A 23,193-nucleotide genomic window follows, 5' to 3' on the forward strand; every position below is an offset into this window, starting at 1 on the left:
TTGTACTATTTTATTAGTACTGATACCCTTGCCCAGATTTTCTAGTTTTTAACCCGAATATTAGCCAAATGGGGCCAAATTTGTTTCTATTTACACCCAACAATGTTATTTAATGCTTCTATACTTATCCATACAAATTTTCCTTCACCTTGTTTCATAAAACATCTAACATCTACCAAGAACATTAAGTTCTAAAATCACACCACTTGTTCTAATGTGTTCTTAATCCTATCCAATTCTTCTAATCACTCATTTGCCTCTATGACAAGTCAATTTTACCATAAAACATCCATAAACACTCCTATATTAACATATCCTTTCAAAACCCATTTCATAAAATCCTCATTATTTCCTTTATTTCTTCATTTTAATCCCATCTAATCCTCTTTATTCACATATATCACTTAATGCTACCAAACAATATTTAAGAACATGATCTATTGCGAATTTACCTTATACTAGGAGTAGAGAATCTCCATTAAAAGAAGAAGAATAAGTGTAAAAAAAAATTACTTTACTTTCCTATTTCTTCCTATTTAAATCCCTATTTTTTTTAATTTCATTTTCCTCTTAAAAGACTAAAATGCCCTCTTAACTATCTATTGATACAATTTAGTCTAAACACTATTATAATCTTTTTTCTCATCTTTTACTACTTATTCAATTTAAATCTTAAATTTTCCCTTTTTGTTGTCTCTAGTCTGATATTTGGGATATTACAAGCAATGCATCAGGCAAGGGATCATATTTCCAATGGAAAGATCATGATAAGAATCCGTACTTGAAGAACTAAAGATGTAGACTCAACCAGAGAACGAAGAAAAGATGACATCATTTGCGGCAAGGACTCGAAGATTTCACATAAAGAGAAAATTGGCATTCCCATCGAAGTTTGCAACGTGACAAAAAGACCAAGTTGAAAATGGTGCTTTATTATATTTTCTTCATTCATGTTTCACAACAATAAGCAAAGAGGGGCAGTTGTAATCACCATTTTCAGCCCAACCGAACTAACCAAACTAGAACTCTAAATTGGGCTTCAAGCCAAACCTTAAAATTAAACCCAAAACCGAAGCCCAATTACCTAACTACCCAAAACCCGACCCGGACAAACCAAACCCGACATGGAAATCTAATCCACCATTCCTCTACCCACCAATCCCACCATTTCCCCTCCCAATCATAGACCACCTTTCTCTATCCCAATACCCAAAGAAGGCCACCTCCACTACACTCAATCACCTGCAGCAGAAACAAGAAGAAAAAACAAGTTGGAATCATTTTCATCTCTGTAAAAAATGGGTATTTAACCCAAAAATGAAACTGTAATAGGCGGTTAATTCAAAATCCTTCCCAAAAAATATTGTAATACTTTGTTTCAAGCAATAACAACGAATTCAAAAAGTTATTCATCCCTTTTTTATTTTTATTATGTTCGAATAGCTTTTTTTATGTTCTCTTTCTCTTTTGATTAATTTCGAAAGACAATAGTAAAAAAACTTCCTTTTAGTTCGAATAAAATTATCCCCTCCTGTTTCGTTTTTTTAAAACATATACAATGATTTTCTGGATAAAAAAAGCCCTTGCATGTATTCGAATATAAAAAATAGGCAACCAAGATTTATATTTATTTATTTATTTGTTTTCGAACCTAGTATAATACTAAATAATAAAAGAAAATAATATAAAAATTAAGTAGAGGGTCGGATCCTACTAGTGTCATCAGAGGCGTCGTCAGTCCGTGTAGCTGAAAGGTTTTCAGCTGATTTCGAACGGTTTAGAAGAGTTTTTCGGTGGTTTTAGCATCAAAGGAGGGTCTAGGGGGTTAGATCTATATTTTTGAATTTTTGAGCATTTTGGGTTTTCGACCATCATGACTGGTCGGTAAGGGGTTGGACGAAACCAGGCGAGGGAGGAGGATTTTCTCTCTTCTTTTTATTTGAAACATGTTACAATGAATAAAGGATAAGTTATAGAAAACATAATGGTTTAATTATGTCATAAACTCCTATAACTTTATCGTGTTTTTGCATTTGGTCCCTGTAGGACCAAAATTATATTTTACCTTTCTTTCATGCATGCTTTAATTTTTTTTAGTAAATTCACTGTTTTAATCCCCTAACTTTAGCGTGTTTTTTGCATTTTGGTCACTAAAGGGACTGATTTTGTTATTCACCCATTTTACGCATGATATATATATTTTGGTAGAATTTTTTTTAATTTCTTGTAACTTCCGCGTGTTTTTACATTTTAATCCCTAAATCTATTTTTTATTTTATTTTTATTAACCCTTACATTTTGAATTATTTAATTTAGTCCCTTATTATAGTTTCATTTATTTTTTTTGAGCTTGTTATTAGATTTTATGCAATTAGGTCATTGTACTTATTTATTTTTATTATTTTATGTTGTTGTTACGTTTTTATTTTATTATTTGTTATTTTATTTATTTAAATTTATTACTATTAAATTTGCTACATATTTTCATTTTTGATTTAGTTTTAATTTATTAATATTCGAATCAAGTTTAGTAATTAGGATTTCACCTTAGTTTTAATTAGGGAATGATTCGATTGGAGTTTTCGCATAACATGTCCAATTACTCGAATCGATTGTTCGACTTTTAATTTATTATATTTCTAAAAACTTCAAGTTTACTAATATAGACAAAAACTCGGTTTTTATTTAGTCCTCAATTTTAGAATTTATCAACTTAGGTCATACGCTTTAGATCTTTTAGAAATCAATTTTAGAACTTTAACATTTAGTCCCGAAATTCGATTAGTGTTTTAATTTTGACATAATTAAATAGGTTAATAGAGCCTCCATTTTAGATTAGATTTAAAACTAGCCTTTTAATTTAGGGGATATTTCGAGTCAGCCCTCGCGTAACTCGAGGGACCATCTCGATTATTCGATTCGATAATTGATTAAAATCAAATAGGGTTCATATTAGAGCCTGCATTTAGGTTTAGTCCCCTAGGTTCCTTAATTTTCATAATTTGACATCTTAAGTTAGGAAAAAACCTTAATTTACTTTTAGTTTAATTAGGATGAATAAAATTTTGTCTAATTGCATTTTATTTTTAACTCTAAGGAACTGTTTACTTATTAAGGAATTAATAGTATATCTCCCGCAATCATGCTCTGGGGGTGACTATTGCTAATTCTCGAAATAAGTCAACATCCTTTTCAAAACCACTTCATGATTTTTAAAAATGAGACACTATTCGGTTATTAGGCACAATAGCTGATCTCCCGCATTTACGCTCGGGAGCGAATGCTATTGGTCTCGATAAACGAATACCCTTTTCAATTTTGCATCTATAATGATTTTCAAATTAAATAAAGATCGAACTCAAAATTTTCCGATTTTAAATATAGGGTAATCAACTAGGTACTAATTTTGGGCTCTTGTGGGGTGCTAATCCTTCACCACGCGTAACTGACTCCAGAACCGATTTCTGGATTTTTGTAGACCCCAAAACTCAATATTTTGATAAAAAAAATGTTTTATTAAAATCACCCAATTTTTACAGTGTCCCAATCGCACCTTAAATGATTGGTGGTGACTCCTTACATTTCGAAACACTTTTCAAAGAGAAAAACTCCGAAGTCGGTATCGGTCTTTTCCCTGCTCGGGTGGAAAACGGTGTCAACAAAACATTATTGAACTGCCATGTTGCTACCAAAAATTGGATTTGATTTTTTATGTTAAATTATTATATTTTGATTTTACGCGATTAAATATTTTTATTGATTAATTTTAATTTTGATGATTTTTTTCTTAAAAAAAGAAAATTTTACTGATTTTCACATAAGAAATGTTTGATATGACATCTTTGACTCGTATTCGGGTACAAATATAGGAAAAGGGTCTTACAAAGTGGCAGTGAAATGTTGCAGTGGCTTCAGCTGAGGGGAAATGTTATTGGAAATTCAATTTAATCGGTAGCCTTGTGTGCACAAGCCAGCTGAAAGTAATGAAGGTCCTAAGCTGGAATGTTTGAGGTCGGGATGCCTTGAACGATACATCGTATTCAGTACATGCTAAGAGATGTCAACCCCTCTATAATTTCTTCATAGAACAAAACTACATAATTCACGGATGAAGAGAGTTCGAAGATCTTGTGGTTTTTTTAATGGGATGGAAGTAAAACCCCAAGGTATTCTTGGTTTCAGTGTTTGTCTTGGAAGCAGTGTTGTGATGTTACCCTTCGTTCAATGTCGGGTTCACATATAGTTGTGATGATTTTAACTTTGATTCAGATGGATTGAAGTGGAGATGTATGGGCTTTTATGGAGCACCTGAGGAACAACAACATTCTGAGTCTTGGGAATTGGTAACATGTTTAAATGATAGTTTGGTTATCTCGTGATTGGTGATCGGTGGTTTCAATGAAATTATGTTCTCGTATGAGAAAGAATACGGGCTGACGCGTAACGAAAGGCAAATGGATGCTTTTCGTGATGTAATGGACGATTTTGATTTATTTGATATTGGCTTCTTGCGTGCATGGTTTACTTGGAATTTCCTAGATTTTTTTCCTACGACACATGTTGCATGCTTTTTCTAACCATTGTTCATTGCTACTAAATATTGTTACGAGGGATATGCGGATTAAACGTTGGCACTTTAAGTTTGAAGCTTCATGGCTCTTTAAACATTCTTGTGAAGTTGAGGTGGTGGGTTATGGTCTGAAGTTGAGGGGATGGTCCCCGAAAAACTCCGTCACTTGTGTCACGGGTTGGATAAATGGTTCAAGGCCATTTGTAGACTGAAACATATCACTGCCATTGACCTTCAAAAAATATTATGGGATTTGTTGGAGCTTGAGTCGAGTGATGAAGTGTTAGGTGATATTGTTGATAGTAAGATACAAATCAATTTAGAAGCAGACAAGCAAGAACTATACTGGGAACAACGTGCCCGGGTGAACTGGTTAATATCTGGCGATAATAAAACTACCTTTTTCCACATATTTGCTTTTCAGAAGAAGCATCATAATAAATTTTTTCAATTAGAAGTAAATGATGGTCTAAGTGTTGAGAGTGAGAAGGGTTTGGAGGAGCTCACAATTAATTATTTTCAGTCCATTTTTACTTCATCTTACACTAAAGTGGATAAAATCTTGGATAGTGTGACCCCAATTGTAACTACTGAGATGAGTTTGGACCTCTTTGGAGTTTTCTTTAATGATGTTACACTTGTAACTAAAGTGGATAAATATTTGAATCCTCTAAAGGTTTCCAGTGAAGATGGTTTGGGAGCACTATTTTATCAGTGATTTTGGCATGTGATTGCTCAGAGAGGTAGTTAATTATTGTATTGGCCTCTTGCCTGGGCATTTTGAAATGCGGCTATCAATCTGAACCATATTGTACTCATCCCAAAGGTTGATGCACCGTGCATGATGAACTAGATCCGTCCTATTAGCCTATAAAGTCCTCCTCAGATTGTTTCAAAGATGTTGGCAATGAGAATGCAATGCCATCTGATGTTTGTATTGATGAGGTTAAAAATGCTTTTGTTCCGGGTCGATTGATAAAGGACAACATTATTAAGGCCTAAGAATCCATTTTTTCCAGAAGAAGTGGGAAGGTTGACTGGCTATTTTTCTCCAAAACTTGACATAAGCAAAGCTCGTGATCAGGTGGAGTGGAGTTTTTTGGGCGATAATAGAGAAGATGGGTTTGTGAAAGCTGGATAGAGATGATTAGATTATGTGTGAGCACAGTCACTTACTCCATTAGTATAAATAGAGTGACAGGGAGTAGTTTTGCCTTGCATCCCTTCAACCCGACCTTTTCTCTTGTGTAGTGAGGGTTTGTTAGCTTGTTTCAATGAGAATATTTGTGGAAAGATAAAGGGTGTACGATTCAGGTATGCGCCTTGGATCTCTTATCTGCTTTTTGCGGATGATAGCCTAATATTTAGGGAGGCTATTTCTCGAGTAGCTTCACAAGTTAAGAAATCCTTTACATATATGGAAGCAGTTCAGGCCAAGCTATAAAGTTTGATAAATCAGGGCTCTTTCAGTTCAAACGTCATTGACGAGAATTCTAGGGATGTTCGTCGTAGTTTTGAGGTGTTTTCTAGTTCAAACCTGGAAAATACCTTGTTTGTCAACATTAGTAGGTCGAAACAAAAGGTACTTTTCTCAACTTAACGTAAATTCAACAATTGGGTTTGAGTTGAGTGTCCGTGTGCTTTCTTGGGGGTAAGGAGGTTTCATCAAGTCCGTGCTTCAAGCTATTCCTCTATATGCAATGAGTTGTTTTTTTTTGTTACCAAAAGGTCAATGTTCAGAACTTGAGAGTATTATAGCACTATTTTGGTGGCAAAAATCGACTATTAAGGGGGCAGTCACTGGTGCTCTTGGTTGTCACTCTGTACATTAAAAGAGTTGGAGGACTTGATTTTTGAGACCTGGCCAATTTAAAATTGCGCTTTTGGATAAACAAGGATGGAGATTGTTGGTCGATTCGTTGTCCTTGGTGGATTGGCTTTTGAGAGCAAAGTATTTCCCTGCTAGTGATATTTTACAAGCAAACTTGGGCTCTTCACCTTCATACATTTGGAGAAGCATCTGGAGTGCGAAATAACTTCTACTACAAGGTATAAGATGGAAGGTAGGAACAGGTAACTTGATCTCGATCTGGAATGTTTTTTGTCCCCGAACAGCAGGCCATCTCATGTCACGTCTACGAGGAATGATTTGGTACAAACACTGGCAGATTTAATCGATACAATCACACGGTCTCGGAAGAAAGATGTGGTGCATTACATTTTACGATTGAGAAGTTGATTTAATATAGGTATTTCGATATCTGGTGTCAAGATGATTGAATATTTGGAGTGGAAAGCGATCGAGAGTTCACATTATGCGTTGTGGTTATTGGTTGTTACTTTCAGGGCTAAAATAGAGTCTGCGGATAAAGAGGTGTTTCGACCAGTTGGGCTTGTGCTTATCAACAGAAAATAAATTGCAGGTTTGGAAATTCATTCATAACTTCACCCCCACTAGGTAGAATTTTTATGTTAAGCTTATTTTAAATACTCTGTTTGCCTACACTATGTAACTACTGTTTAATCTAGTGTACATGCTTTAAGAGAATGTGAATTAGCCAGTTTGGTATGGAAATCAATGAACTTTACATGGCCTAATCAGATTACTGCAGAAGGTTTGTTGGTTGTTTTGGTTTTTTAGTCATTACCTAAGTTCGAAGCACACAGGAATTGTAATCAAGTTACTGGCTATTTGGTACGCTCGTAACAGATTCTATCATGAGGGGTAGTTTCTGAGAGATGAGGATTTAGTTACATTGGCCAGGGCTAAGTGTAAAGAATATGTTACGGCTAACAGTAGGATCCATGGTCCGCCCCCAGGAGCTAGTTCGATGGTTGCCCCCTTTACCTCTGGCAGTGAAGGTCAATTGTGATGCTTGTTTCATACAAACACTGAGAAGAACTGGGTCAGGGGTATGATACGAAACAATAAAGGAAATATCATGGATGCATGTCAAAGATGAGGGGCGAATTACCTCAGCGTTTCAAACGGAAGCTTTGGCAGCGATGCATGCAGTCCGGTTTGCACTAGATATGGGTTTCCAAGATGTGATAATCGAAGGGGACGCACGATCGGTTATTGAGAAACTCTACAAAATGGATTTATCGGAGACAGGGTCCTGACTACTTCTTGTCTCGGGCCAAAAACAAAAATATGCCCATAATTTAAAGGAAATTGAAGTAATGTCTAATATAAATTTTTAGTAGAATTCCTTTTATTAAATTAAACAAATAATAATTCATACAATATAAAAATGTCAAAAAATATTTAAGCATGCTAATACTTATAAAAAAATTGTCTTCGAGCATTTTTGATGTAAATCATTGATGATAGTTTTAGCATCAATCATTTCTAACATATTTTCTCAATATATAATATAGCATTTGGAAATCAAAGAATGATCTTATCTAGAATTTGGAAATATATAAATTCAAAGAAAGAATTTGAAAACATGATCTACCTAGAATTTTAAGAACAATCTTCAATATGATTCAAGCACCGTAATTGATGATAACAATTATGACTTTGTGTTTATAGAAAAATGAGAAATTAAAAAGCGAGAGTTATAATTTTAAAAGAAATTGTGAAATATGGAAGAGAAAAGTAGAATGTTAATTATACTTCAACTTTTTCTTCCCATTGAGTTTTGAAAAGAAATAAATAATGTAATAAAACTTTCGATTGATATGGAAATCGGGAACATGATTTGTGAATTGATGGTGAAAATTTAAAAAACCAAATTAAAGAGATACAATTAGAGTTTGATGAGAAAGATGAACAATTTATTAACATTAATATAAAATTCAATGATGAGAATTGACACTTTAATTGTAACACCCTAAACCCAATTAGGCCTAAAATGTCACAGGGCTACCAAGGCAACCCATGATTTTAAAAAACCTCTTCATTTCTTTTTTAAACATTTTGAATGGTATCATAGATAAAACAAAAATTATTAAAATCATTTTACAAAATTGGAGCTTCGTGACACTAATTTGAAATTAAAATATTAAAACTCCGAGTTTAATAGACTGAATACATAAGTAAGGTTCTATGAATACATATGCCCACTAAGCTACGATACAATACTCTGAAGGGGATGCTAGAATTTTTATTGCGACACAGGCACCACGAACTGCTCATGCTACTAACCTGCCAACGGAAAACATCCGAAGGCTGAGCTTACAAAGCCCAATAGTATAATCGCTAATTAGAGCAGCATAAGAATTTCATAAACTCAAGCATGCTGAAGGCATGGTATTAAGCAGTAAGTACACGCATGATCTGGATCATGTGCTACCTACTTAAGCCTTACATGTTTTATTTCTTTGGTAGGGGTCTCATGCTTCCTTAAATCCTCTATTAAGGGTTTATCCATGAGTACACTACTAAACTCTAAGCCTAATGTCTGTATCTTTTACGCGTTAACTAATTATGTACCGACGTTCCTATGCATTATTTGAATGCAACACTAACTCTGCCATGCATTATCTGAATGGAATACTGACTCTGTTGTGACTCATACACTAGCTGAGGTAGGCATTATGGTGCAGATGAGGGGCTGCATCTCGAAAATCACACACCATTCTTTCCTACCAGATACTAATATACAATACACAATAACAACATAAAGTTGTGGCAGGCATCCTGGTGCAATCGAGGGGATTCATCTCTGAGCTCACATACCCCTCTAGCCTGTCGGAATACCCTTGAGTACTTGAGGTGATTTCGTAAAAACGTACACCCACCCCTTAAATATGGGGTGAGATACGAAGCTACATCAAAACGTACACCCCTCCAACTTAATCCATCGATTATTGGGACATCTGCACCTAACTGGCAAAGAATTACCTTGGCACTGACTGGTATATACCTGGACAGATTGACATGACAATCATCCTATTGCTAAAGTAACTCAAGTGTCCTGGCTGTTTTCCGAGTGTCATACAAAGGATAGTTTTTATGATTTCTAGCTATGTAATTTCTAGATGTTACTGTTATTGTTTTGACTGTTACTATTACTGTTTCTATTTCTAGTTTTTATAAGTTATCACTGACCTCGTTTACTATTCACCCTAGTTGTTAACTTGCTCATTCTCTAATCTAGAACGTTATACGAGGAATCACTAGTATGTTATTACAGATATTCTGTATTGATCTAGTATACGCAACTCAAGAATATTTTAATCATTCTGGCTCTGGGGAAGTTTCTACGTGTTTGAGACTTCACGGCAGTTTCTATGTTTGTTACTTACTGGCTAGGGTTCTTATTGGCCTAGTATCTGACATATGTTCATTGTGGGTAGCGAAGCTCTATTCGCTAATCCTATGTTTTCCTTTAATTTGCCCTTTAATTAAAGGAATATTGTGCGTCCAACACCCTCAGTCGTTCTTGCGGTATACGACACTATTGTTCTTATAATTTGATTTGTTGTTCATACCTCTTGTTGGTACACCTTGTGCACTGATCCTCTGTCCAAAATATCTGTTGTGTGCTTACTGAAGATACTTGAACATATTACGTCTGTATGGCTACACTGGTTGTAAGTAACTCCTACGAGTGTCTCAGGTCCCCTTTGACCATTTACATCCCTCTCAGATATGCTTATCCTTACGGACTATTCCGAACTATTAAAGACGTTAATTGGGTCAAAATTGATCATAGAAGAAGGGTAAGATCGATGCTCTAGTTGTAGTATCGATACCCTAGGGTCAAGTATCGATCCCCTATGAGTATCGGTACTAAAAATGCATTATGCTGGAAAATTGGGACCTTAGTATTGATATTGCTACCCTGAGTATTGATACTTTAGGGACAATATCGATACCCCCTTGGCAGTATTGATACTCCCCTCTAAAATCCTTAGTTTTTTAGCTGTAATTATCCAATATCAATATTATTCATCTATCGATACTCGAACCATGAAATGGGTATTTACCACAAATCTTAGCCCTAATTCATCCAATAACACCTAAAACATAGATTAATCAAGAAATCAAAGTAACCCTAAATGCTCAATTACTCAAATCTTCGCAATTGCTTGAAATATAGAAAAGCTTAATACTCGAAAGGATTAGAAATACACTACATTGTTGCTTGAATCCCAAAATTGAGCTCCTTGCTTAGTCAAAATCCTTTCCTTGTGATTTGGGTGAAAAACCTAAAATTTTCTCTTACAACATAAACCCAAGCTTGAATTTTAAAACATTATTACTGGGGGTTTAATTATGATGAATTTGAAATCTAAAAAAGTGCTAAAAATCTTACCTTTGCTATGACTTGGAGAGGAAGAAAATGGAAGAAAGAAAAAGGAGAAAATGAAGTTGAAAAATGATATAAGGTTTTCATCTTTAAGAGAATGGGCTAATTACACTACTGGTCCCTCTTCTCATTTCTATTATGCAAAATCCTTTTTTATGGCTAATTGGGCTTAAGTCTAACCCAATTTATCCCAACGATATGAATTATAATTTCTACAGGGTCCACTTACCTCCAGGTAGACCCAAAACTATTAGTCCATAATTTGGGGTGTTACAACTCTCTCCTTTTAAAAGAATTTCATCATCAATACTTACCTAGTTTGAATGACCATCCTTAGGTCAACATTGAGAAATCTTGAAGCGCTTAAACCTTATAGAAATTGATTCTCAAGGAAAAAGTCCTTACAATTTGACATGCTGCTCGAAACCCGCAAAATTGGTTTATAATTTTCTGAGGGTGCTACCAACACTAAACTTTGAGCAAAAACCTTTGAGAAGCACGATTTCCAAAGAATTTACTCTCTTACTATATGATAATGTACGCTCAGAGCGCTTCACAAAGATGACACTATTTCAAAATCATTACTATCGCTGAATCCTTATCTGGCCAACCTTTTTCAATCGAGTTAGTTCACTGCATAACCCGATAACCTCTTTTACTTGCTGGATATAGGTAACTCTCCATGCTCTACCTTAATATCTTATAGAACTTGCCAACACTGTCTCGTACCGACTACTGAAGACATGTTGATATTTCTCGACGAATGTCAATCTCTATGCTTCTGATACGAAACTCTGATTTTACAATCACCATGCTACCAGACTATTTCTCATTACTTTGGGACTTACATATGTTTTACTCGCCTGATTAAGATCTAGGGTGCTCAAAATTGAAAATTGACCACTTATCAAGTGAAACTAACAATATTGGCTCTCTTGGAGAGTACGCCTCACAAGGTGAAGATCTGGCGCAAACGTACTCTGTCTAAGGATTCGAAGACTCTGCATTTGTAACTTACTACAACTTATCATTACTGAGTTATTCGATGACAGCTCTCGATTTTCATACTACGCTTAACAAACTTAATTTTCTTTAAGCTTAAACACCCAAAATCTGCGATACTATACAACGTTGAGTACTGCTGGGTGTGATATAACTCGCGCTCATATACCAATGAAGACATTACTGACGAGGCTTAGATCAATTAGTTGATTCACTTACCGCTCGCAAGAAGACATCCTGGTAATGTCTGCTTCGCTACACCTTGAGACTCACTACTAACAATAACACCTAAAATAATTCTACAATATGGGGTTAAATTTTGGAACTGTTGCATTGAAATATACACCGAGCTAACTTAATCCTTGCGAGTACTTATGAAATCTGAGCCCAATTAGAAACTGAAGTGCCTTGGCACTTGCTGAGCTATTTTCTGAGATTTTCTAATGACAGGGTGATTGCTAAAGTGACAATAGTAACCTGAGTACTCTTAATGCTCTCAATGAGACCTCTACGTCCAGACTGAACCTGGGATTACTGATTCTTTGTGGGTCAATTGCACAAACCCTCTGCTGATAATACAAAGACCTCCTTATAGTCTCGTATCTGATGAGACCATAAGAAAAGATACTCTTCTAGGAAACATGCAAGGTGAAAGATTGTACGCTAAATATTTTTTAGATTTGATCTTCAACTCAACAAGAACAACCACATGTTCTCCTAACTTTGTCCCAAATCATGAGGTCAAGTAACACTTGTGCCAACACACCTTTTAGGTCGACTATCGGGTCTGATCTAAGCCCTCAATGACTTTCTAAGGTAGCCTTAAATATTCACAATGGTCTACCTACTAACCGTTTGGATATGCACTTTTGGATTTCTTATCTGTCTCTCATCTACGACAACAATATCCTAACCCTCTCTACTCATAATCTACCAAGCTGAATCGAGAAGTGATTAATATGCTTCATCACTTTCATTTTTATATAAAACTGACATGTCCATATGAAGGTTCTCAATCATGTTGAACTACTAAGATTCTTCATTTAATCGAGCTGAAACATCGCCATTGGAATTAGGGTAATCATTCACTATAAGAGCTAATGATCCATATCCATAACACTTCTTTGAAAATTTTAAAGTACCTTCCTTGCTGATTTTTTACCTCAATTCTCACACTCTAGGTAATTTAAAACTCTACTGGAGCATTTAAAGCTCGCCACTGATGTGGAGCTGACGGTCTCCCATGAGACCCTATAACTCACCGCTGACTCGACTAAAGACTAACTGACGTCACTCTTCTATGCTCACATGAACCTCTTGTCCACTCTGTCACTAACTGAGATAAACTTACTCATATACAAGTCCTTACACTCAAGGTGCCTAACTCTCCCAACAAACTCATCCTCATAATCTGCTCTAAAACTTTCTAAGCAGATCTGCTGCTAGATATGTAAATGAATCCTCTCAAGTGACCCTTGCACTTCAAGGACTTGGCCATAAATAACTATGGAGCATAACACTCAACCTAAGAAGGTCACTTCTCATATTCATCCACTGAGTCATCCCTGAACTAGTTGAGAGATATGCACTCTCAATTCATCCATATGCGCCTTACTAATATACTTTCTTTAAACTCACCCAGGAATTGATTCTACGAGGGAACCTCTGGTTGTATGGCCATTCCTACAGTTTTCAAATAATTGATAGCATCACCCTTGAGCAAATAATGCTGCATTACAACTTACATTCTAAGGTAAGCTGAAGCTACCTAAAATTCAAGTGATCTCACTCAACTGCTGATTAGCTGAATTTGGGTCATCATCATTTGAACCGAAAAAGTTAACTATGTGATTACTTCCTTATCCTCTGTACTAGGGATTTTGTTACCACTAACGTACCTTGGGTGGCTGACTGAATTATCTATGCTCTAGGAATAACGTCCACTACCTCTTTGAGAGTGGAAGTTAAACCTCTAGAAAAAGTCACTTTTGCGATGCCCGTTCCTAACTGGACACAAAAAATTACTGCTCTTAGCAAATCCTTTACTAACTTTACAGGGGTGAGAGACACGCCTCTCCATCTTTGAAACATAGATTAAGAGAGGAAGCACCATCATGATTCCAGACTTATACAAGTACTTTCAGTACCTAGGGGCATATATTCATTAACTCCTTACTTATACTAACCACTGGGTCCTAGCACTAACTCAACCTGATGCTTTGATGATACAACTAAATGTAACACCCTAAACCTGATTGGCCTAAAGTACCACATTGGGCTACCGATACAACCCCTGATTTTAAAAAAATATGTTCATTTGTTTTTCAAAAATTCTAAATGGTATCATAGATAAAACATAAATAATGTTATAAAATTATTTTACAAAATCGAAACTCTATGACATATAATTTAAAATTAAAAATACAAACTCTGAGTAGACTGAATACATTAGTAAGTTTCTATGAATACATATTCCCACTATGCTATGGTATAATACTCTGAAGGGGATGTTGGAATTCATACTGCGATAATGCTCCATGAACTGCTCATGCTACTAACTTGCCAATGGAAAACATCCGAAGGATGAGCTTACAAAGCCAACATAATCGCTAATCTAGAGCAGTATATGAATTTCAAAACGTAAGCATGCTAAAGACATTGTAAGTAGTAGGTACATCATGATCAGGATCAAGTGCTACCTAGTTTTACTTGAATAATTTCTTAGGTAGGGGTCTCAAGCTTTCCTAAATCCTCTACTAAGGGTTTAACCATGAGTACACTGCTAAAGGGTCTATAACCCTAATGTTTGTATCTGCTACACATTAACTAATTAAGATATTGATGTTCCTATGCATTATCTAAATGCAACACTAACTCCGTCAAGCATTATCTAAATGCAATACTGACTCTGTTGTGACTCATACACTAGCTGAGGTAGGCATTATGGTGTAGTAGGGGGGCTGTATCTCAAAGCTCACGCACCCTTCTATCTTACTATATACTAATATATGATACACAACAACAAATATAAGGATGTGGCAGGCATCATGGTGCGGCTGAGGGGCTGGATCTTGAAGTTCACACCTTTCTAGCCTACCATAATACCCGTGGGTACTTTAGGTGTGATCTAGAAGTATATAAAAAACGTACACATTATCCCTCTAATATATAGAGTGACATTTGGAGCTACGCCGAAAATGTACACCCTGCCAACTTACTCCATTGAGTCTTAGGGCATTTGAGCCTAGTTGGAAAGTGAAGTGTCTTGGCACTGACTGGTATACATTGACAGACTGATAAACAAGACTATTGCTCTATTGCTAAAGTAACTCTAGTATCCTGACTATTTCCCGAGTTTCATAGAATGGTTAGTTTGATGACATCCTAGTTGTTACTGTTTCTAGATGTTACTGTTTTATTATTATTGTTTCTGTTTCTAATTGTTATGAGTTATTACTGATTTACTATTCACCCTTGCTATTAACTCGCTCATTATTTAATATAGAATATTATGCGATGAATTACTAGGATGTTATTACCATAATCTGCACTAATATGGTTATACACTACTCAAGGATATTCTAGTCATTTTCTGACTCTGGGGAAGTTTGGTTTTCGAGACTTCATGGCAGTTTCTATGTTTGTTTTTTACTGAATAAGGTTATAATTGGCCTAGTATCTAACTCATGTTCATTTATGGGTAGCAAAACTCTATTCGCTAATCCTACGTTTTCTCTCAATTCACCCTTGAATTAAAGGAATAAATGTGCGTCCAACACCCTCGGTCTTTCTTGTGATATACGATGTACTGTATCATAATTTGATTACTTGGTCGTACCTCTCATCGGTACACCCCATGCACCAATCCTCTATCTATAAATATATGTTATGTGCTTACTAAAGATACTTGGACGCATTACGCCTGCTATGGTTACACTGGTTGTAACTCATTACTATGAGTATCTCAAGGCCAATTTGGCCATTTACATTCCTCTCCGACTAAACTTATCCTTACAAACTATTCCAAGCTTTTACAGACCTTAATCGTGTCAAAGCTGATCATGGAAAGAGGGTAGTATCGATACCCAAGTTGTAGTATCGATACCCCTATGAGTATCGGTACCAAAAATGTATTCTACTACGAAATTAGGGCCTCAGTATATCGATATTTCCCTTGATAGTATCGATACTCCCCTCTAAAACCCTTAATTTTAGCCCCAATTCATCTAATATCAATATTGTTCATCCTAGTATTAGTACTTAAACCCTAAAATGGGCCTTTTAGGCCGATTATCACCCAAAAATCACCCTAAATGACTTCAGTTACTTTTTAATCTTGTTATAAAGCTTTTGCAAGTTGTTTGGGGTCTTAAGGTGTGTTAAAAAGACTTTTTAATACCTAAAACATGGTTTAATCATAAAATCAAAGTAAACCCTAAAAATGCGCTATTACTCAAATCTTAGAATTTGCTTGAAATCTATGAAAGCTTAATACTCTAAAGGATTAGAAATACACTACCTTGGTGATTGAATCCCAAAATTGAGCTCCTTTATTAGACAAAATTCTTTGGTGATTTGGATGAAAACCCTAAATTTTTCTCTTACAACATAAAACTCAAGGTTGAATTTTTAAAAGAATGTTGTTGGGGTTCTTGCGGATGATACGGAGACCGTCAAGAAAGTTTGCGGGAAGTCTTTTGCTCCATTCCCGAAAGGGTGCTTTTTCACATCCCCCGGGCGGTTAAGGAGCTATGAGCATCCTCTGAACAAGTTAAAGCCGATGCCGAGGGTGGACAGTTCAGGTCATGTCTGTGGTGCAACTTTCAGCGTCGATGTAGAGGCGAATAAGGAATCTACTGGCATGGAAAAAGTAGGAAGTGCTGCAGATTGGTCTACAAACTACTGAGCATCGAAACTTCTCCTGCTCGGCACAATGCTTGCTATTGGTAGTTGGAACTTGAAGCTTAACAACCAAGTGTCCATAGTAGAAAATATTTGGGGAGAGTCAAGAGTTTAACTGCCTTGTTCTCCTTAACCAGACAAAATAGAGTGTTTTCTTGCCTAAGAGAGGCTTCAGATTACACTCGGGAGATCGTAGCTTAACCGCATTTCTTCCAACAAAAACATTGTCCGAATAAGTGAAGAATAATGACATGGGGAATGTTAGTGTATGTGAACAGCATGAAGAGTGTTCATCAGAGAGCAAAGCTGAAAGTGTGAACTGCATGGGGAATGTTAGTGTATATAATGTTAGTATAAAGTTAGTTGTAACTAAAGTTGTTAAGAATTTGTTAAGTGTTGTTACTAGTTAGTTAAGGGAAGTTGTTAACCAGCTGTTATAGTTAATCAGCTGATATAAATGAGCTACCAAGCCTCCAATCATGTAAGTAAGATTCATGAAGTGAAATGAAGAGTATTCTTCTATTTTCTCTTCTGTTTCTACTATACTTAGTAGCTAGGTTTATATCATAACATATTGAAGGTATCTAATCCTCCAATCACTAATAAATAAAGTACCTAACAAGAATCCACTAGGAAATTCCAATCAACTAACCTGGAGCGACATCGTAGTTGTAGACACTCGTTTTTACCCGGTTCTTTTATTTTTATTTATCTATTTTATTTTATTTATCTATTTTGATTTAATTTATTTTTATTTATTATTATTAATATTATAGGACAAATTACAAGCCCCAAAATTGGGCCCAATTACAAAGGGACATCGGGCATAAACCGAAGTCCAACAAAACGAGGCCTAAACTCTAGCCCAACAGAAATAAGAAACTAGGGTTTGAAACCCTAGTTTCCAATCACCGCCGCTCACACCGGGATCTCCTTTGCATCCACCGACAGCTGCTCAGGCCAATGTGACATCCCCAGACAAGAAGCCAACAAACCCTGTCACCATTACATCCCATCAAATCCAAGTTTAACAGTAACAACAACAAGAAACAAAACAAAAAAAATCAAGAAAACCAAGGCAATTGGCTTACCCGAGTGGAAGGCCACTCCTTGCCACGCACGTTCATCATCAACAACCTTGCAGGGTGTCAGAAAATAGTAGAGATTAGATTATCTATTTTATTTATTTTAATCTCTGTAAATCTAGGTATAAAACTCGAAATTAGTTGTAAGAAAAAGGATCCCTTGTCTTTTTTCTGGAAGCAATACAAGAAAAAGTTTCTTAAGGTATTTTTTCCCTTTTTTAGTTTTGAAAAAATAAATAATACATATTTACGAAAAAAAACAAAAGAAGAAGAGTAGATCTAGAGAGTTACCTGAGAGAGAAGTTAAATCGAACGATCGATTCATCTTTGCGATCGCCGGAGTGGGGGAAAGTCAAAACTTTGAGGGATTTTTTGCGGTGTTTAGGAGCATTATTCGATAATTTTGACCCCAGATTGGGGTTTAGTAGAGTGAAACAAAGCATGTAGGTTATTTTGGGTTGGTTTAGGAGTTTCGACCGCCGTGTGTGGCAACCAGAACGACGGCCAGAGCGACGGTGTTTGGTAGCCGACAGTGGGCCAGCCGAGAAAGAGATAATAGAGGGGAGAGAGTTTTTTTTTGTGTTTGGGTTGAAAATGAAAGAAAAAGTAAAAAGTAACTTTTATAGGGAAAATTAGAGGTTAATCACGATTTAGTCCCCCTAAGGTTTGCACCTTTTTGCATTTTGGTCACTTGTGAGGACAAAAATTGGTATTTACCCTTTTTTTCATACGTGTTATATATTGATTGAGTTAATTGTTGTTTAGTCCCTCTACGTTCAACGTGTTTTTGCATTTTGGTCACCTGAGAGGACCGAAATTGTTATTTACCTTTTTTTCTTGTATGTTATGTGTTTATTAAAATATTTATTGTTTAGTCCCCTTGTTTAAGCGTGTTTTTTGCATGTTAGTCATGTGTAGTGATTATTTAATTTAATTTAATTTTTCTGTATTGATTTAGTAATTTATCCATTTTTAATAAAAAGTATGTTTTAGGGTTTTAAAAAAGAAATATTTATTAACTAGTCCCTATAGTTTTAATATGTTTTTATATTTTGGTCCCTGATCTGTTTTTTATTTTTGATTTAATTTAATTCGATAATGTAATTTTTTTTAGTTTAATATGGTCCCCATATCTTATTTATTTTTATTTATTATAATTTTAGCATGTAATGATAAATATGTTCATCTTGGTCCTGAATATATGGGTTTATTACAATGGTAGTGCTTATAATATATATATTTTTGTTATATGTTATTCTATTTATTTAATTGGCTGTTGTGACACTAAAATACCCAATTTTATTATTTAGTCCTATATTTGTAATATGTGTTTCGAGTGTTATCTGTATATAAAAATATATTGATATTATGAAATATTTGTGTATTTTGTTACATATATGTTTAGGTTTAAATTGCATAGTATCCTCATAAGCATTTCTTGACGCGAATCAAAATAATTTGACTAAGGGAATATCCGTTCATTTTGTGATTAGAGAAAGTGATTGTCTTAAAGAATAAGAGGTCCCTTTCAACAATCTTAAAATAAAAGGGTATTCCATCAAGTGAAACCTTAAAATATTTTGATTACACTTAAAATTTGGGGCTTAGAAAAAGATTGTGTTATTTTAATTAAATTCATCGAGAAAAGACTGTTAGATCGAATCTAAGGTCCTATCTCGATGTATTTAAATAATTGAACATCCTTATTCTCATTAATGGTTGGTAAAATAATTAATTAACCTTATTTGTTTGGTATATGTTTGTAATTTTTGTTTTATTTTTGTACATGTTTTAATATGATTTCAAAAATAAATAACACTCTAATTAATATTGAATTTTAGGTTGAAATAGTAATATTTCTTTATTTCTATTGGAGTAATAAATGATTGCTTTAAGGCATGTGAGGTCATTTATTCTCGATTAGAAATAATTAAATGTTATCGTTTTACCCCTCAAAATTCAAAGAATGTGTTTTAAAAAGAAATTCTTAAATTTATTTTTTATTTTATTGTTATTTATGTATTTTAATTTAAAATTAATGAACTTTAGGAATGTAATTATAATATTTATTTATTTCGATTGAAGTATGGATTAACTGCTTTAAGACATGAGAGGTCGATTCTTCTCGATAGGAAATAATTAAATATTATTGTGTTTCATCCTAAAATTTAAAGGATATTATTTGTATGGGATCTTAAATTAAATTTAACTCGAACTCATAAATTTCATTGCAAAGACAATTAATTAATTGACTAGGTACTGATTTAGGGCGCTGTGGGGGTGCTAATCTTTCCCCACGCGTATCCGACTCCTGAAATCAATTTTTTGGTAACACAGATCGTAAATTTGTTGTTTGAATTAAAATTAATATTTTTATTTAAATAAAAAATACGTTTTTTTCACCCAATCTGTAACACCCCAATTTAGGGGCTAAATTTTAGAAATATTAAAGTGGTGAATTTAATTGGTATTTTGGAAGAAATTGGGGATTTAAATTAATTATGTTCACAAGAAATATTATGAAGATTTGGAAACTTTGAGTATAATTTGTCCTTACTTGATTATTATTATATTAAGATGATTCTAGAGAATTGGAAATTGATTTTTAGTTGATTTAGATCTGACTGATAAATATTATTTTAGTCAAAATAAAGGAGGGCCACAAATTGAGATATTTTAAAGAACAATTAGGTTTTAAAATGGATAATGAGAATAATGGGAAACCAAACTCAAACCGACACTTTCTATGGTTGAAGGCAAGTTGCCATTTCTTGAAAAATCTAGTATGATTCTAAGCCGATATTCGACATGTGAGTCCATGGGATCCACACAATTATTTCACTTGTTAGATACAAAAAGAAAGGGTTTCGTTCCAGCATTTTATAAATAACGTAGTTTTATTCATTTATCTCTCTATCCACCACCATTTGGGTTTGACAAAGCATTTTATCTAAGGTTCTCCACTTCCATTAAAGCTTCAGCTTTTGTTCGTTTGTGTCACCTTTTTCTTTCATTTTCCAGAATCTTGTTTCTTTGTAAATCACGATACTTTCTTTGATTTTAAGAATAGTTAATTCGTGCTGGAAGAAATCATGAAGATTTCTTGAGTGCCATTTGAACACGCAATTGTTGGATGCTCTATACAGTCCTCCTGATTCCACCGCTTCCTTCATTGTTTTGTTTCCCTTTTACTTCGTTTTACTGAGAAAATGTTGAACATGGCTGAAAAATCCAAAGCTGGATTTAACATCTTCCAACGAGATATCCACACAAAAGATATCAGTTTCAGATCATATTAACGGGTTACAATACACAGCCGATGATAAATCCGATAGCTTTGTCGTCGACATGGAAGGTTTCTCTCATGGAGGTCCATGCAAAACTGCTTAGAATGTTGAGGTGACAGTTATAATAAAAACTGCTGCAATTGAAATTTTGAGTTCTCATTCTCGAAGATGGAATACAGCTTCACAACTACAATTTAAAGATGTGGAATGTTTATGAAATGTTAAAGAAATGAGATTGAAATGTTGGGAAAATGGGGTTATGATTCCATTAGGAAAAATCACGTGGGAGGAGATTTAAAAATATAAAGTGGAAAATCACATCATGAGTTCTCAAGGTTTGGTAAGAACTTGGCCTTGTCTTATAATTTCCATTAGTTTAGTTTTATGGCCCAATAGTGCAAATTAATTGGTCCAGTCCATAATTTTAGTGATTAATTATTAAAGTAGCCCCACAAGTATTCTATTATACTAATTGAGTTTCCAAATTATTATTTCAATTCTAATAAGCTATCTTTATGGCAAGGGAAATTGTTTAGATATGAGTTAGTAATTTGGATGGCCTGGATAGTGAGGAAAATATTGGAAGTTGAATTAAAGATCGAGGACGTTCGAATGGAATTTAATGGTTGATCAGTATGGCACAGAAATCGAGAAAATACTTTCCTACCTCTTTATGCTTTGTGGATCATATAAATATTGGTAAATGTATGAATAAGATAATGTTGGTCTCATTTGAGTAGTTAATTAATTTCTACACTCGATCCGAATACAGTAGAGATTTGGTAACTGATTATGGTTCAGAGGACTTTTATAAGAAATTGAGGAATTGTTAGAATTAAATTTCAAGTTCTGTGTTTGGTAATAAAGAAATCAATCTAGATATGTATGTTATAATTTATTTCATCAAAGGTCAAATGTTAAAGGTACTTAGATGGAAAATTATGAGAATACTTCGGTAAGGTAAAAAAATTATGAAAATACCATTATGTTATAAAAAGACAAGATTTGCCTATGGAAGTTGGATAAGAGATTTTTGATATGATGAAACTATTGATGTGCATAAGAAATGCTAGTTTTGCTTGAAAAATATAGATAATCGGTTTTTAACAATGAAGATTTGAGCAAAAATCTAGGAGTATGTTAAGGGAATCATTTCAAGATCAGAAAATGTTCGGGAAAGCAATTAATCATAGGATCTCTAAATTATAATTATTTTTGTTAAGAACTAATATCGAAATTATCTGGTTAAGAAATTACGAAAATGCCCTTGAGAGGTAAAATAGTTTGAGTTGACCCTGAATGAGAAAGTGCTTTGAGCATTTGTACTTAACTCGATTAAGTACAAATTTGATTGTTAAGATCCTGTCTTTGTACAAAAAAAATCATGATATTCCATTTGTAAAATCTGAGAAGGCACTTAACCCGAAAATATCCGAGTAATGAGTAAATACCTGAAGAATAATTTATCGAGGGTATTCTGCTGTCAGAATTGTTCGAAAGGACTGAAATAAATGATAAGATTGAATTCAATAGTAAGATCGGACGGAAGGAAAGGATTAAAATACACTGAATCTGTAAAATGACTAAAATACCCCTATAATGGAAATGACCCAAGAATACCACCAAGCTCAAGAATAATGGGATATCCTTGAGCTCTGTAATGATTGGAATAAAACTGAATACCAAAATGACCAAAATACCCTTATGGCCTATACTAAGTAAATATCTTGGATTAATTAAGAAATCCAAATAAACATAGGTATTGAACTACCTTTAAAAGTAATGGAACATAATTTAAGTGAGTAGATCAACCCTAAAGCTATGTCAATACCTGAATGGCATAGATATTACTGGAATGCGTGTTCGTCTTCTCAAGTTTGTCTCGATGATAAATTTTGGAAGTATTCAGCTCAGCTCAACTCTAGATCGCATTTAGTACTAAGAATTGGACGTTTGTTTAAAAAATAAACCACGGATACCAGAATGACTTTATTATATGACTAAATTGAAATGAAAGAAAGTACAACATGTATTTGAAATTCAGAAACGTCTGAATTATTCTGGAAAACTCTAAAGTAACCGGG

The 23,193-nt window shown here is 34.4% G+C and overlaps 1 long non-coding RNA gene across 1 annotated transcript; it reads right to left on the bottom strand.

Annotated features, from left to right (window-relative positions):
* Positions 1 to 245: 245 nt before the first annotated feature.
* On the bottom strand, positions 246 to 20,940 carry LOC120126068. The gene is made up of 3 exons (XR_005516425.1): positions 20,787 to 20,940; positions 10,511 to 10,517; positions 246 to 257 (listed from the first exon to the last, which is right to left on the bottom strand). It is a non-coding gene; the product is annotated as an uncharacterized LOC120126068 (long non-coding RNA).
* Positions 20,941 to 23,193: the final 2,253 nt, after the last annotated feature.

This window comes from Hibiscus syriacus, unplaced genomic scaffold, assembly GCF_006381635.1.
Source record: "Hibiscus syriacus cultivar Baekdansim isolate YM2019G1 unplaced genomic scaffold, ASM638163v2 tig00110450_pilon, whole genome shotgun sequence".
NCBI lineage: Eukaryota > Viridiplantae > Streptophyta > Magnoliopsida > Malvales > Malvaceae > Hibiscus > Hibiscus syriacus.